Below are 16,643 nucleotides of genomic sequence, written 5' to 3' on the forward strand. Positions count from 1 at the left end.
CAGCGAACCTATATTGAATATATCAACGATCGGAAACAACAGCGAATACACACAGTGGTTACAGCATGCTAGTTAATCTTCTAGCAGCAGTATGCTATTGAAACAAGATTAATTCCCTGATCGCTCTTTAGATAGTCCGGTATCTGGTCATTTGTCTGCTAAAAAAATTGCATGTCATCAATGAGCATCCGTTAGTGCATGAACATTGCGATAGAAAATATACAATTGTAAACGAAAACTATTTGAAATTATTAATTAATAGTGAAATGCTTAGAGTAGTGAGGAGATAAGACACGTACGAAGTGTGTTTCATGTAGATGTCGTCATCATAGATAAACAGTAAACAGTATTTATAACAGTTCGCTCACGTATTGTTCTCTGGATGTCAGTTAACATGGCTGTCACAGCATATGTGTCCACCGAGTGGGCGGTGGTATTAACAATAACCACTTCGTACGAGATGAGCCCTACGTTCGTTGGCTCTTTGGAGATCAAAATAATCTGATTTTGCGTTACTGCTCCGCGGGTTTTGTTAGGCCGATTTGCTAATTTACTAACAGTGTTATTGTCATGGGAGGAGATCGCATTAAATTTAATCATTTATTAACTTATTATTTTCCTTGTAGTTTAGAGACAATTTATAAACAAGCCGTGACACACAAACGGAAATATACCTATGTATAATAATTTATTTGTCGTTAGGCAGACTTCCCTGTGATGTCACACAAGCCGACAGCTCCAATATGTACATATGTATTTATCACCGGCATATAATGTAGACAAACAGAAGGTAACTGCGAGATAGCTATTAGAAGAAACTATTGCGACCTTCTGAGGATTCTTCTTAACAACGGTTGCTTTCATTTCTTTCACGTAATTTTAATTAAAATGTTTTTTTTTTATAATTGCGATTTATTACTAATTTATTGTTAATTTTTACGAGCCACGATTTCCAAAAGCCTGATACGATTACGGTCCGTATCAAACAATCCTTTCAACAGAGAAATAAATTATTGATTTGATTAAAAACAACACTGTTTATTTCGCCATTATTTTATATAATTAACAGAATAATTGATATTATGTTCCCACGAAAACAGTTCAGTATAACGGTATCAGCTTGTAAAAGGTTTATAAGATAAATAACAAATCGTAAAAGTGCTTTTAATCACAGACACTTAATTGTGCCATTGTTGATGAAAGATTCCTAAGTTTCGGTTTAATTTTCGTTTATTTTTATTTTTATTGCTTAGATGGGTGGACGAGCTCACAACCCACCTGGTGTTAAGTGGTTACTGGAGCCCATAGACATCTACAACTTAAATGCGCCATCGACCTTGAGATATAAGTTCTATGGTCTCCGTATAGTTACAACGGCTACCCCACCCTTCAGACCGAAACGCTTTACTGCTTCACGGCAGAAATAGGCAGGGCGGTGGTACCTACCCGCGCGGGTGACTCAGAAGAGGTCCTACCACCAGTAAAACATTTTTTTTCGCATTTTATATGATATTGAATGTAAAACTGCGAGAGTGGATAATTTCCGAATACCAAAATAGACAACTTACTATAGCCGCTTCTTCAGGTTAAAAGGCAAAGTTTGCCAATATTGAGAAAACGTAAATGGGAAAATAATGTCGATTAGACAAGACTATCGAGGGGTGAAAGAGTATTTGGTTTAAGTGACATTCCGCTTAATACGAGACATTTATCTTTGTAATCAAAGGTGCGTTTTATTTGGTGTTGACATCAACAATTCGATGTTGTTAATTGAACTTTAATCGAGTTTACTCCATTGAAATAACTGAAGAAGTTTTTGTTCTGACATTTTTTCAAAATTTTAAATGGCTCTCCTGGAAAACTCCAGATATATCGATAATCCAATAGGCTTTCATCCCTCGATTTTAAAAATCTAAAATTTTTGGAACTAACAGTCCATCTAATAGCTGAACAGAAACGAAGAGAACGATGAAAATAGCACAGCATACAAGACGTCCTAACACTGGTACTTATACAGCTTTTTTTTATTAGCTCTCGACTACCCAGTACTGGGTAGGTACCTACCTACACGCGCGAGCTCCCAATATGTCCGATCACCAATAAATGTTCACATCATTTCAGATCCTCCCGATCCATTAACGGTGCTTTTAGGTAACCCAAGCACCGGTGATCAGTCTCGTCGAACCCGTCGCTTGCGACGAAGGGCTCGGCAAGTAAATTAACCCACAGACACAGCCCACTGAGTTTTTCGCCGCATCTTCTCAGTGGGTCGCGTTTCCGATCCGGTGGTATATTCTGAGAAGCACGGCTCTTGCAAAGGTTTGTGTTAGCAATATCGTCAGATTTTAGCCCCGTGAGCTCACCTACTAGCCCGGTGACGCTGACATGGTCTCTCTAGACCAACAGCTTAGGTAGGAAAAGAAGACAAAGAAAAAAAAAGTAAATGTTACCCGGTTGACATGGTCTCTCTAAACCAGCCTTTCTCAAAGTGGGCGATAACGCCCTCTTGTGGGCGCTGCAAGCCTAAAGGGGGGCGATAAGAGACCCAGAAAAAAATGGGGGTGTTGTGTAGAGGCTTGGCAGGCTATTTTTAAATTCATTTAGGAGGACTCTTAGACACCGACTGAGCTCTCGCTATAGTGATTTTTAAGTAGGCTAAAAAAAGGGGGCTCTAAATAATAATTTATTCTCAAAGTCGGTAGTAGACAAAATATGTTTGGGAGCCCTTGGACCATCAACTTGGGTAGTAAAAAAAATATGTTAGATGGCGATCACAGTACGAATTATACTCGCGGAACTTTGTTGCCCATTCACCTCTTAGTCGCCTTACGACACCCACGGGGAGAGATGGGTTGGTTTTATTCTGTTTGATTATTGCGAGTTTTGTATGACTCAAATTTGTATGGAGTTGGAACAGCTTCCCTTCGTTTGCCGCTAGGGACGCTGTTCCAACTCCATACAAATTTGAGTTAACTTTTACGCGTTTAGAAGTTAAAAACTCGCGCTAAGCACACTAGTCCGACAACACGCAGTCGATTGACTTGAATTGTATTTGATATTTTGTAAACAGGAAAGTATTAGATGCCTTAATCAATTTAAGTTTTATATAATGTACCTTAAATTTACCATTACTGGACTTAATAAAGTTTTGATTAACTTAGAATGTAATGTGATGATAACTTAAATTGAATAATAAATGTTTCTATTGTCAAAGCAGTAATTAGGCAGAACAAGGCCATTACTGATATTCGTAAGCAAGCGCTTACCAAAACGTTTGTCTCCAAAAATAATGAGTACAACTCGAAATCTTAAAATACAAATAGTAAACGTAAACTTGTAAAATCTCATTTGACAATAACTTGAATACATAACAAATATTTTGGATTAGGCCAACAAACATTAAATCAGCAATTTGAATATGGTTTTAGAGATACGATGTTTTACACATCGCTTATTAACCAAAATTTTAAAATTAACATAAAAATATATTTCAAGAATTCACGGTCTGAGTCATTGCCACGCTCAACAAAGAGAATATAGGTACCTACAGGCTATGTTATGTAAAACGAGAATCGTACAGGACAAACCCGAGCACCTCAAGAATTTGATAAACAGATGTTCAAATAAAGTCGATATCCGAAACTTGTGCCTACAATCGAAGATGCAACCATAAAGAACGCATTCCGAGACGAATGTAGACAAACAGACTTGATAACAGCGCTAATACATTATTGTAACTAATCGACCAATCGTGTTCTCTGCTGTCTACAATAGAGCCTTTAATAATGTTAATATATTCATGGACACGATGAAGCAGCCGAAAAGTCTCACGCGCAACAGCTGAGCGCACATACGAGCATCTTACTGCTGAGTATATAATATAATCTTACCTGTGGGATGTCCAGCCGCTATTGCACCCCGTCTCTTTGCATTTAAAACTCGCGACCGAATTTATCTCGTGTCCACAGTCTATATCACCTTCGTGTTATTTATTAAACAGTTAATGAAGCTCACGTGTGTTGTGTGAAGCGTTTTTGTTAATTTGCTTGTTATTGTTCGCGGCGTCGTTTCGTTCGTGTCTGATGCTCGGCTCTGCACTTTTCGGGGTCACTCGGGGTCGATATGTTAAGTTAATTCGCGTTCAAGCGAACGATAGGCGTGCAACTGACTTGGCGTCCGAGCGATTACTGAGTGACCTGAGACTGCGAGTGAGTGCGAGTGGCGGCCGCGGGATGCGCCAGCGCCTCCTCCCTCGAACCTCCCGACTCGAGCCTTCACAGATAATACCTACCTACCTCACCGCTCCGAAAACAATTCTAATTAGTCGCTTTTAAAAACATTCGAATGTGATAAAAGCCCGTTCCGATAACAAATGTTTACCGTGACGAATTCCGGAGCGGTTAAAGTGTTTAAAAGGCGAAGTGGAAAGTTCACGATTAGAAATCTCAATGAACGAGTATTAGAGGCATTAGTGGGCATCTGTAAGACAATGGGGTATCAGGCCGGATCTCTGTTACACAATAATGCAGGCGACGATGAAACCGCGATAGTGAACAAGGGCAGCGAGACGGCCGGGCCCGTGCGCCGACCGGTTCCGACATTCAGACAGATTTATCGGTACAAGTAAAACTTGCGAAACCGAGCCTGAGATGCGCTCGTCACTCGCGAGGATAGCTTTGTATTCAGGGAGCTCAGGATAAATTAATATATCCTGAACTCCCGATTTAATAATATATCCAGACTGCAGACCGAGTGGGTTCGACTAATAATGCGTATTCCGAAGTGTCATCGCATCTTTTAATGCTGTTACATTTTGTAATTGAGCCCCACAGAAACAAACAGGGCTGGAGATAAGCTGTAACTATACTAAGGACATTAGAACTCATATCTCAAGGTGGATGGCGGCATTTACGTTTTAAATGTCTATGGGCTCCGGTAACCACATAACACCAGGGAGGGTTGTGAGCTCGTCCACCCATCTAAGCAATCAATAAACATAAAAAAAAACGTTCAGCTGAACGGTAGACGGTATCTGTATGTGCGTCACTTAATTGAACATAATTAAAAAATATGTTAACGTTTTAACGCCGCGTACGTTTTTAAACATAATTTCGAACGTTACGTCCGTAAATGAATAGTATGTGTATGTGTATGCTCTATAGTTAACATTAACAGGACTTTAAAATTATTTTAAAATGTCTCGGAATCAAACAACTGGTCGCAGAAAGAAGCAATGAATGAGGTTCAATTAGACTGCGTTAACCGCTACCCTCGATAACTATTCCAAGACGCAGCGAGCTTAGAATATCTGATTTCGATTAAGCACATATGTTTTATTTCTTTCATACATATTTCTCTATGTTTATGTTTCTAAGTGAAAGTACAATTAAACCGTGGAAGGGCTTCGAACTTAATTATTACTATAACGCAAGACCTCAACAAAGAACACCCAACTTTACCTTCACTTATCCTCAGATATATTAACATATTTTATGCAGCATCCTCAGATACAATTGAAAAGACATTAAAAATCATCTCGTTTGAGATGACATCACTGGAAGGAAATCGCGTCATTGCATATTCATATACCAGTACTGCGTTTTAATATGTTTTTATTGAAAGAGTCATGTAAATACTATTTATGTGCATCGAATATGTCAAGGAACAATTTGGAAATAAAAACATTATGTCATGAGGTACGACGTCAGGATTATACGAAGTACACGGAGATAGCAGCTACAAACAAGCATAAGTACTGATGAAGGTACCTACTGCTTTTTATGCTGTAAAAGTAATCGTGCTTTTAGGAAAAGTGGAGAGACCAGGCGCAGACATGAGCTAGAAATACTCTTGGCTTATTAGTAGAGAACACTGGGATAGTGATGTAACTAAGTTGATCCCGGGGATTATTTTTTTAACAACAAAATGTTCAGAATATACATACATAAATCGTCGTGGCCTAACGGATAAGACGTCCGGTGCATTCGTGTTGAGCGATGCACCGGTGTTCGAATCCCGCAGGCGGGTACCAATTTTTCTAATGAAATACGTACTTAACAAATGTTCACGATTGACTTCCACGGTGAAGGAATAACATCGTGTAATAAAAATGAAACCCGCAAAATTATAATTTGCGTAATTACTGGTGGTAGGACCTCTTGTGAGTCCGCACGGGTAGGTACCACCACCCTGCTTATTTCTGCCGTGAAGCAGTAATGCGTTTCGGTTTGAAGGGTGGGGCAGCCGTTGTAACTTTAATTGAGACCTTAGAACTTATATCTCAAGATGGGTGGCGCATTTACGTTGTAGATGTCTATGGGCTCCAGTAACCACTTAACACCAGGTGGGCTGTGAGCTCGTCCACTCATCTAACCAATAAAAAAATAAAAAATAAAAAAAAATTTATCAAAACGTAAACAAACTCCACCAGGCTATAAGTTTCTGCCGCACAATTATGAAGACTGAACAGGTCGGAAATAACTTCTATACACTTAATTCTCAAGGTAAGCATTCACGCAGAAGCATCAATGGACTATAGCAAGCTACGACGAAGTCTAGATGTACCCACGCAGGCTCAGTGGGTGCATCGCTACAACCTAGACCAGAACCGGTCCGAGCCTCGTGACATTGACGACCCACGCTGCGATGACGCTTCGGCAATTATTGGAGTTCTGATCGATATGCTAAAATATCCTTGCGTTTGAGCTCAAAATATTTGTAGGCGTTTTGTTTGCTTATTGTAACCAACAATCATACCAAGGTCATAATAATATAGACTATGATCACAGTGTTGTAGATAGGTGTATATAACTGCTTTCCTTTTTGAAATAGATTAGAAACCACAACAGCTATTGGATGCCGCCGTCCACCTTGAGACATGAGGTCGAATGGTATTGTGTGCAGGATGTCCAACCCTTCAAATTGGAAAGTGTGACTGCTTGCTTCTCTGCAGAAATGGATGGGATGGTGGCACCTTCCACTGTGGGCTTGGGGCAACACGTCCTACCACTAGTTTTTATACCAAGGGCTACCTCGAGAAAAATATAACCAAGCAAACTTAATAGTATATAATTATGTATTTAAGTTATAATTAAAGAAGAAGGTTTTTGAATGCAGAAAAGCGTTCTGGCTCAAGATCCTTGGAGTGCTATTTGTTTTGAGTAGTTCAGTGTGCTCATTGCGAGTTTTTTAACGTTCTCGAAAGCGTAAAAGTTAATTCAAATTTGTATGGAGTTTGGAACGTTTAACTATGTTTACCGCTAGGGGCGCTGTTCCAACTCCATACAAGTTTGAGTTAACTTTTACGCTATCGACAACGCTAAAAAACTCGCTCTAAGCACACAGATGAGCTTGACGATAACCGCCGTTAGAAAAAGGCACCCAAATCAAAGCACAATACAGCACAAATTCCTTTACTCACACAAGTTGTAAATGTTTCCAAATAATAGTATATATAGTAACATGATTAATAAAGAAAACATAGTTTTGATTCACATTTATTTTGCTCGTTTCAAAACTTACCGATTACAGACAACCACAGGCGCAACTCACGGAACGAATGATCTGAGAGCAGCAGTCGAAATAGTCAAATTATTGATACCATCAACTACCACGCAACTTAAAACCTGGAATATAATTAATATCGAAAGCACTGCCGGTCACATTCAAGACGTGTCTCGTTGCGCTGGATCATGAGCACATCCATAACATAATCCTTTTTACGTTGCACTAAAATGAAAACTGGTTATGACTCAGAGGCAATGAGGTAATCAATATTTAAAATTTGCCTTTAAAACAAAACCTTCGGTTCATTGCGACGCTGAAATAATTTAAAGAAATACAACATTTGTAATATCGGGTTTCATTTCTAGAAATTACTTAAATTAATCTGAATAAGTAACGAAGTGACAGTCATTCCAATTTTTTAAATCTTCAGCTGAAGTAAGCCCCTGGCTTTTCATTAGTGATGCTGCCACGGTACGGGAGAACACCAAAAAAGAATAATTAAACCGTAGTCAGTAGCCAGCCTTTGCCATTTGAGAAGTTCGAATAATATTTGGCCACGAGCCAAATAAGAATGATATTATGACCACTCTGAAGTTGACCTAAATAACTAGATAAAGTCTCGGAATTACTGAGACAGCCTGCGGTTAAGGCCCAAGGAATTCGTGAGAAGCGTCGCTGACGTCATATTCTGCATTCATGTCATTGTTGTGACTTTATTGTGGCCGAGGTGGTTTGTCAACAATGCGTCTTCATTGTTCGTGAGTACAGTCAAATTAATTGACGCTGAGGTAAAGTTTCCGTGGTCCTAGACGCACGCTCGTGGGTCCTTACGTCGTGCATCGATCCTGATGTCCAGACTTTCGCATTATTAACTTTATAATCAAAGCTTTTGCGGTTCGAATACAGGACTAAAATGATTTTACTGAAAATGAGAGCGAGATATATTGTAACAGTGTTTTAAACCATCCGGTTTCCATATGTAATCAAAAACTTCTATAATTCGTTTCATTTTGAACGGAGGATAGTGGTTCAGCTCCAGCTTGGTGTTTGAAGATCGTTGAATATCCGTACGGGTCAGTAACACCGCACTGTCTATTTCTGCTCAAAAGAAATTATGCCCAAAAGAAATCATCGTCTTGACGGGCCAGTCAGACAAGGAGTAGTACCCAAGTATCCACGTAATTGAAAGTTCAGTAGCGCGGTTCAGGCTGGACAGCGACTGTCATGATGCAGTGCCCATGAAAGCCAGGCGCACCTCCTACCCTTATTTACTAGCGTCAATTTGCTTTTTTTTTTTTTTTTTTTCCTACCTATGCTGATAGCCTTGAGAGGCTATTTCAGCGTACCCTAGCTTGTGTAGGTGAGCTCGCGGGGCTCAAACCGGAGAATTGCTAACACCGCCCTAGCAAGAGCAGTGCTTCGCAGAATCTACCACCGGATCGGAAGCGCGACCCACTGAGAAGATCCGGCGAGAAACTCAGTGGGCTGTGTCTGTGGGTTAATTCGCTCGTCGAGCCCTTCGTCGCAAGCGACGGGTTCGACGAGGACGGTGACCGGTGCTTGTATTGCCTAAAAGCACCGTTAATGGATCCGGAGGATCCGTGATGACGTGCTTTGGGCGACGTCGACGGTTTACCAATCGGTCTACAGGATCGGGTATGTAATTTCCAGCGGCTACGATGAGAGGGTTCTCATGTCGTGCCGCCTTCTCAAAGTGGCGCAGCGATGCCGACTGTAGATACTTACTGACGGGGTCGAGCTCCAGGTCATCGTGGAGGTCCACGTTCCTCTGGAACCTTGGTGCTCCGACGGCTATCCTGCAGAATCGGGATTGTATAACCTGAAGGGGTTTCAAGTTGGTGGGGGCCGCGTGAGCGAACACTACGCTTGCATACGTCATGACGCATGACGGGGCGTATGCAAGTTTTGTAGAGGGTTACCTTATTACGGAGGGACAGTTTGCTTCGTCTACAAAGCATTGGGTAGAGTCGTCCTAGTATAAACGCGGCGCGATCGCGTACCGTTTTTACGTGGGGACGGAATGTCATCCCTCTGTCGAGGGTGACGCCTAGGTATTTGACCTTCGAGGCCCACGGTATGGGCTGGTCAAAGAGAGTGATGGGGCTAACGGCGGAGGTGTTTACGCGCCTATTGGGGAGTGGGGTGCTCGAAGTGGTATTCGGAGGGCGACCTCTTTTGAATAGCACCGCTGTGCTTTTCGTGGGGTTGATGTCTATTCGCCACTTCCGGAACCACTGTCCCATGGTGGTTACTGCAATCTGGAGTCGCCGATGAAGCAACGACATCTTCCTACACGAGTAGTAGATAGCCGTGTCGTCGGCGAAGAGCGCTAGATGGGTCTCCGGAGACCGGGGTATATCGTTGATATACAAACTAAATAGTAACGGGGAGAGTGCGGAGCCTTGCGGGACTCCGGCAGTCAGATGACGGGGACGAGAACGAGTTCCCTCTACTCGATATCGAAACGAACGGTTCGACAAGAAGTCTCGTATGATGAGCGCTCGATTTGCTCATCGCCCACCTACAGCAACCGGAGCTCAACTACAATGTATAGTATCGTAAATGATTATTCTAACTTTTCAAAGGCACACTCGGCGTGGGATTACAATCGATCAAAACACAGTTAATCCTTAATCTTTTTAACCTTGACTATTCACTTCTAGGTGCTTTATGTTCTCGTGTGAAATGATTTAAGACGTGCAATAAAACAGTTTAAGGTAACAAATGTGTTAAATATGGTTTTTCCGCCGACGCGCTCCGCTGTTATATATGTGCATAATAATATGTATATTGTACTAAGGACAGTCCTTGTCCTATGACAACTAGATCTTGCTGACATGTGACGATGTTTATTGTAAATTAGAAGCCGTGGGTGAGCTCGAAGCCTCTTAATACACCTATCTAATTTGTCTCCTTTGGTGCGAGGGTAGGATATTCGTCGTTACAATATAGCTGAGATTTCAAATTCACGTGCCAGGACGAAGGGCGGTCCCTGTCCCTGATCCTCAGTCCCTGATAATATTATGGCATCAGACGGGCCGTGAACTCTCATTTTTTTTTTTTTTTTTTTCCTACCTAAGCTGAGAGCCTTGAGAGGCTATATCAGCGTAACCCTAACTTTTGTAGGTGAGCTCACGGGGCTCAAACCTGATGACGTTGCTAACACGAACCCTAGCAAGAGTCGTGCTTCGCAGAATCTACCACCGGATCGGAAACGCGACCCACTGAGAAGATCCGGCGAGAAACTCAGTGGGCTGTGTCTGAGAGTTAATTTACTCGTCGAGCCCTTCGTCGCAAGCGACGGGTTCGACGAGAACGGTGACCGGTGCTTGAAGTACCTAGAAGCACCGTTAGTGGATCGGGAGGATCCGAGATGACGTGTTTTGGGCGACGTCGACTGCTTTCCATTCTGTCCGCAGGATCGGGAATGTAGTTACCGGCGGCCACGATGAGAGGGTTCTCATGTCGTGCCGCTTTATCGAAGTGGCGCATCGACGCCGACTGCATATACTTACTGGTGGACTCTAAGTCCAGGTCGTCATGGAGGTCGACGTTCCTGACGAACCACGGGGCTCCGACGGCTATCCTGCAAAAACGGGATTGAATGATTTGGAAGGATTTTAAGTGTATGCGGGCCGCGTGAGCGAACACTACACTTGCATAGGTCATGACGGGGCGTATGCAAGTTTTGTAGAGTGTCACCTTATTTCTAAGGGACATTTTACTTCGCCTACATATCATCGGGTAGAGACGTCCTAGAATGAAGGCGGCACGATCGCGTACCGTCTTGATGTGGGGTGAACTCTCAATGACTACTTACTATATATACCTTTATAACTTTGAGCAACTTTACAGCAATAAAGTTATTAACAACTTAATGAAAATTAATCCTGGGCTTTACTTTCTCCTGGATCGCGTTAAGGAATCAGATAGCTAATTGCACGTTTAACAAATATTATATGAATATTGTTTTGGTCTACAGTAGATCATACTTTACTATGAATTATCTAAGTATATCTTAAGTAAGTACGAGGTTACGTCGATTATTAACATCGGCAATGCTAAGGACACAAACTTCTATCGCTGTCAACTATATGAGGACATCGTTGAAGCAGTCTTGCTGCTTTCACACAGAATCTCAATAATATAGACGTAGGTAATAAACAGGCTTAAAACAATATAAAATCTCAGTCGTTCACACCGCAGAGGTTATGTTAATCTCTGACGTTATTAGTCTTATCGACTCACGACCGATCATCAGCCCACTCACGACCGGAATAGGTGTCCACGCGAATGTATCTCGCTCCCTAAAATCGATTTTATTACCAATTTATCTATAACTGTTATGAATACAGAAGAATTTTGATTTGCATTAATTTGCGAGCAGTTTCATCACTACAAATCGTTTAAATACAATATGTTTTGAATTTAGATATGTTTGGGACTGAGAAAAGGATAAGGTTTAGGACTCACTCCGTAGCTCATTGATGCACTATTCATTTTTTTCACTGGCGAGAGTTATATGTGCTGATTGATCAGCAAATCACAATTTTGTTTTTGCACTGGCACCATGTTTTAGTTTTTTTTTTGCACTCCGCGCCATTTTTATACGCGCGTAGTTTTTCTTGTAATGTCAACAGATGGCGTGGATAGGGGATTGAGGAAAGAATAAGGAAAAGGAAGTCCCAACACAATACTCAAGTATCGAACAACGTTTGAGCCAGCAAGGGTCGGTGTCCCGCCCTATGCGTCCTTTTGTGACGACTGTCTACAAGAGTCTTTAATATATGTAGACTCTATTCAGGGTCGCTGATCATAATATTTTACCCGTTCAAAACTTGTTTTCTTGTGTGTCTAAGAGAACTAGACACAAACATTCTCTATTAGATTTTTAAAAACAATGGTGGTATGCTTTTTAAAATGATTTTAAATTATTTAGGTCTTGCGTTTTAAGTAGATAGCATAGTGTAACGTCGAGTACCGATTCACAGTAGCTAAGAACACGCCCCACCACGTCCAGGGTTGGACTTATAGCCCACAATGCTGTGCAGCGCACCACGACGCAATGTGATATAAATACACCACTATCTCGTTTTATATTCCTGATTAAGCCATTGAAATGTATGAATAGGTGATTTACCCAGAAACAGCTAGTGACTCCTAATATGGAGGGTTCGCTGTAGGGATTACGTCACCGGCGCCCACGGAACCCAGTGACGTCATGGTTCTAAAGAAAGCTTCTGTTTGAAAATAAGCGAAAAATGAATTATAATAGTTAATAAAATTTAGTTAAATCAAATAATTTAGTGGATCACGACAAATGCAAGGAGTTATGGTCTTAGTAATTTGTGTAATAGAGAGCTGTAGGTCGAGGTACAATAATTCTCAATTGTATTGAGTTCATACTTTAGATAATGAAATCTTATCTGCTCGCATTCGTTATGACAAAAAGTTACTTACCCATATTTAACAAAAAATATAATATAATAGAGACAAATCCAACTTTTTTTAGAAAAAAATTATTATATTCGACCCTATTGTGAATAATGCTTTAATAATTACAATAAGAGATATGTAGTATAAACATGGCCTTCAGCTGTTGACGGAAAGTTGGAACGTGTCAAGGATAGGTTTCTTATAATAGTATGGTATATATCGTAATTTAATTATTTTTATTATATTAATAAAAACGTTAAATTAAAGCTACTTTTGATGTTTCATTTCGCATTTAAAAAAAATCATTCAATTATTTCTGACGTCTGGAAATACTTTACAATTTTCGTGGTAGTGAACACCCAAATAAATATGATCGAATGCCAAGTCTCACATCCTGATGTGAGCACCGTTACGGCTGGGGATCCATCCTTTTTCCTCGTCTCTTAGCACACCGGTACTGATTTTCGCTTCCAATTCTCCATTCTTTTCCTCAATTTATAAATCGAACATATATTAAAATTCACAAAACAAACAAATCATAATTAAATGAAAATCAATGACACAATTTATTGGGAGTTGTTGGCAGTTGGCAGCACAGTCATTGTCGTGAGTAACATCATGCATTGTTACAATAGAAGAAACACATGACGCGTCATGACTCGTGAATGCACTTCACTTCGTAATCACGAACTTAATGTGGACGTTTTGAATGTGTCCGTGACACAATAGGTAAAGTAAAACTCCTAGTGTATAGAAGAGACGTTCCCATGGTACAATCCTGGTACAGAGACAAATTCTACTAGGAAACGAGCAAGTTAATGTTGTGGTCAACGCGACAGATCTTTCGCATACACGGAGATGGTTGCCTCGCCGGCACCCGTCGTACAGTTCAGTGGCAATGGAGCTTATTGCTGATAAATACATCTGTCACCGCGTCAATGTCCCTACGCCTACACGTTATTGATTCACAGTTCTACTACAACTTCAAACTTAGTCGCGGCTTTAATCGCCTAGAACTATCTAAGAAAAATAATTTATACAACTAAAGTCGTATATACAATATTTGTGAACGAGTAATTCTGAGCGGCTGAAAATGAAGCAATAGTGAATACTGACATGTACTACGAGTATGTTATATACCGACTACAGCATTATTACATGAAACTTACGTAGTAAATAATTACTATGTTTTGTACTGTTTACCATCAAAGAGTGTTTTTAATACGGCTTTATGTATTATTATTATGAACTAGCATTTACCCTCGGCTTCACTTGAGTTAATGTAGATTTTCTCAATCAATAATTTTTATTTTTTATTGCATAGATGGATCGATAAGCTTATAGCTCATCTGATTGTAAGTGGTTACCCGAGCCCATAGACATTTACAACGTAAATGCCACCCATGCCATTTGAGATAATAGTTCTAAAGTCTCAAGTATAGTTACAACGGCTGCCCCACCCTTGAAGCCGAAACGCATTACTGCTTCACGGCAGAAATAGGTAGGGTGGTGGTATCTAACCGTGCGAACTCACAAGCGACCTACCACCAGTGAAATTCAGCCAAAAAACACGTATTTTTGACAGGTTCTATATAGGTACCTATATATCTTTGTTTTAATGTTCTTCGATTTGGTGTTACACATATAAATGCCCGTAATTGGTGACATTAGATTTCCTTCCATCAGACTACCATTACTGTTACTAGGTACCGTTACCTTTTCCCGTACTTCAGGGATCACATTGCGATTTAACAATATCCGTGCTTTTGTTTGGATGAACAGTACTCTATATATTATACCCTTTTCTGTTAATCTGAAAATGTTTAGCAAAAATTTCATGACTGAATCATTGAGTGGTCATGAAAACCTAACATATAAATAAACTCATCAAAAACATTTAACAGTCTTCTTGTATCGAGCTTATAAAACTCCGATAACGTTTATGATGAATAAGGCCATAAGAAGATAAATATTTCCCGATCCATTAACGATGCTTTTAGGTACCACAAGCACCGGTCATCGTTCTCGTCGAACCCGTCGTTTGCGACGAAGGGTTCAACGAGTGAATTAACCCATAGACACAGCCCACTGAGTTTCTCGTCGGATCTTCTTAGTGGGTGGCGTTTCCGATCCGGTGGTAGATTCTGCCGAGCACTGCTCTCACTAGGGCCAGTGTTAGCAACACCGGGATTGAGCCCCGTGAGCTCACCTACACGCCAAGGAGAAGCTAAAATAGCCTCTCAAGGCTATCAGAATAGGTAGGAGGAAAAAAACATATATTTATGGACGGCTTCGTAAATGGATATGGTTTTCCGCTAGTATAGGGCAATGGTATAATATAATGCAGTTTCGGCACAGGTGATGCAAACACTCGCCGTAATGCCAACTGTATATGAGTAGGTTATTATTGTTTGTATGTTGTATGTTTATTCTAATGTATAATGTGTTTATATTTCCATCCTTCCTTAAATATTGTTTGCTACAAAATTCAGTTATGTTCAATAAATAATTCAGGTGTATTCGCGTTTTGTAGATGCTATTTTAAATGTTCATTGTATTTTTATTGGAGTTTACTCCTTTAGAATCGATTTACATATATAGGCCCGGGGTATGAAAATTATGGGGACCAAAATCGTACTAGCATGTCACACGAAATGCGTTATGCGCATGTCACACGAAATGCGCGCCGGGCTGCTGCGCCGGCAGTCCGCCACAAAGCCTCGTACTGATCGCGCGTTTCTCTCATTTTGTATTTTCATATATTTGTTAGTCGTTTGTTTTGTGTCTCGTTAATTTGTTAATAATCTGTAGTGTATCGTGTTGTCGTAATATAGAACTATTTCTCGTATTGTTTCGTTTAATTTTTTATATCCAGTAAACTCCAGTCGTGCGTCGGAGCGGACACACACACTTTTTGGAGTTTACTCCTTTAGAATCGATTTACATATATAGGCCCGGGGTATGAAAATTATGGGGACCAAAATCGTACTAGCATGTCACACGAAATGCGTTATGCGCATTTCGTGTGACATGCTAGTACATGCGCCGGCAGTCCGCCACAAAGCCTCGTACTGATCGCGCGTTTCTCTCATTATTGTATTTTCATATATTTGTTAGTCGTTTGTTTTGTGTCTCGTTAATTTGTTAATAATCTGTAGTGTATCGTGTTGTCGTAATATAGAACTATTTCTCGTATTGTTTCGTTTAATTTTTTATATCCAGTAAACTCCAGTCGTGCGTCGGAGCGGACACACACACTTTTTTATCTATGTATAATAATGAATACGAATAAATTGTGGAACCAGAAGTTGTAATTAAAATAGTAAATCTTTCATTGCAACCTCGTCATCAGCTCTGAGCTAGTTTGAGCTACACCAAAAACGTCTAGACACGCCGTGGATCAGAAGCTGGACACGCTTGCAGTATCTCTTTTTTTATTGCTTAGACGGGTGGACAAGCTCACAGCCCACTTGGTATTAAGTGGTTACTGGAGCCCATAGACATCTACGACGTAAATGCGCCACCCACCTTGAAATATAAGTTGTAAGATCTCAAGTATAGTTACAGCGGCTGCCCCGCCCTTCAAACGGAAACGCATTACTGCTTCACGGCAGAAATAGGCAGGGTGGTGGTGCCTACCCGCGCGGACTCGCAAGAAGTCCTACCACCAGTTCTGAATG

At 40.6% G+C, this 16,643-nt stretch overlaps 1 protein-coding gene across 6 annotated transcripts in view; it reads right to left on the reverse strand.

Moving 5' to 3' along the window:
• Positions 1-4,216, reverse strand: part of LOC114239545 (uncharacterized) — a 70,889-nt gene extending 66,673 nt beyond the window's left edge. For 5 of the 6 annotated variants that reach the window (XM_089729351.1, XM_089729346.1, XM_089729349.1 and 2 more), the window contains exon 1: positions 3,891-4,191. The gene's annotated coding sequence lies outside the window, so the exon portion shown is untranslated. Of the gene's footprint in view, positions 1-3,890 lie in introns of all 6 variants that reach the window. The other variant, XM_089729347.1, reaches the window with a different exon arrangement.
• Between the last annotated feature and the right edge of the window lie 12,427 nt (positions 4,217-16,643).

Source organism: Bombyx mandarina, chromosome 08 (assembly GCF_030267445.1).
Source record: "Bombyx mandarina strain Sakado chromosome 08, ASM3026744v2".
NCBI classification, from domain to species: Eukaryota; Metazoa; Arthropoda; class Insecta; order Lepidoptera; family Bombycidae; genus Bombyx; species Bombyx mandarina.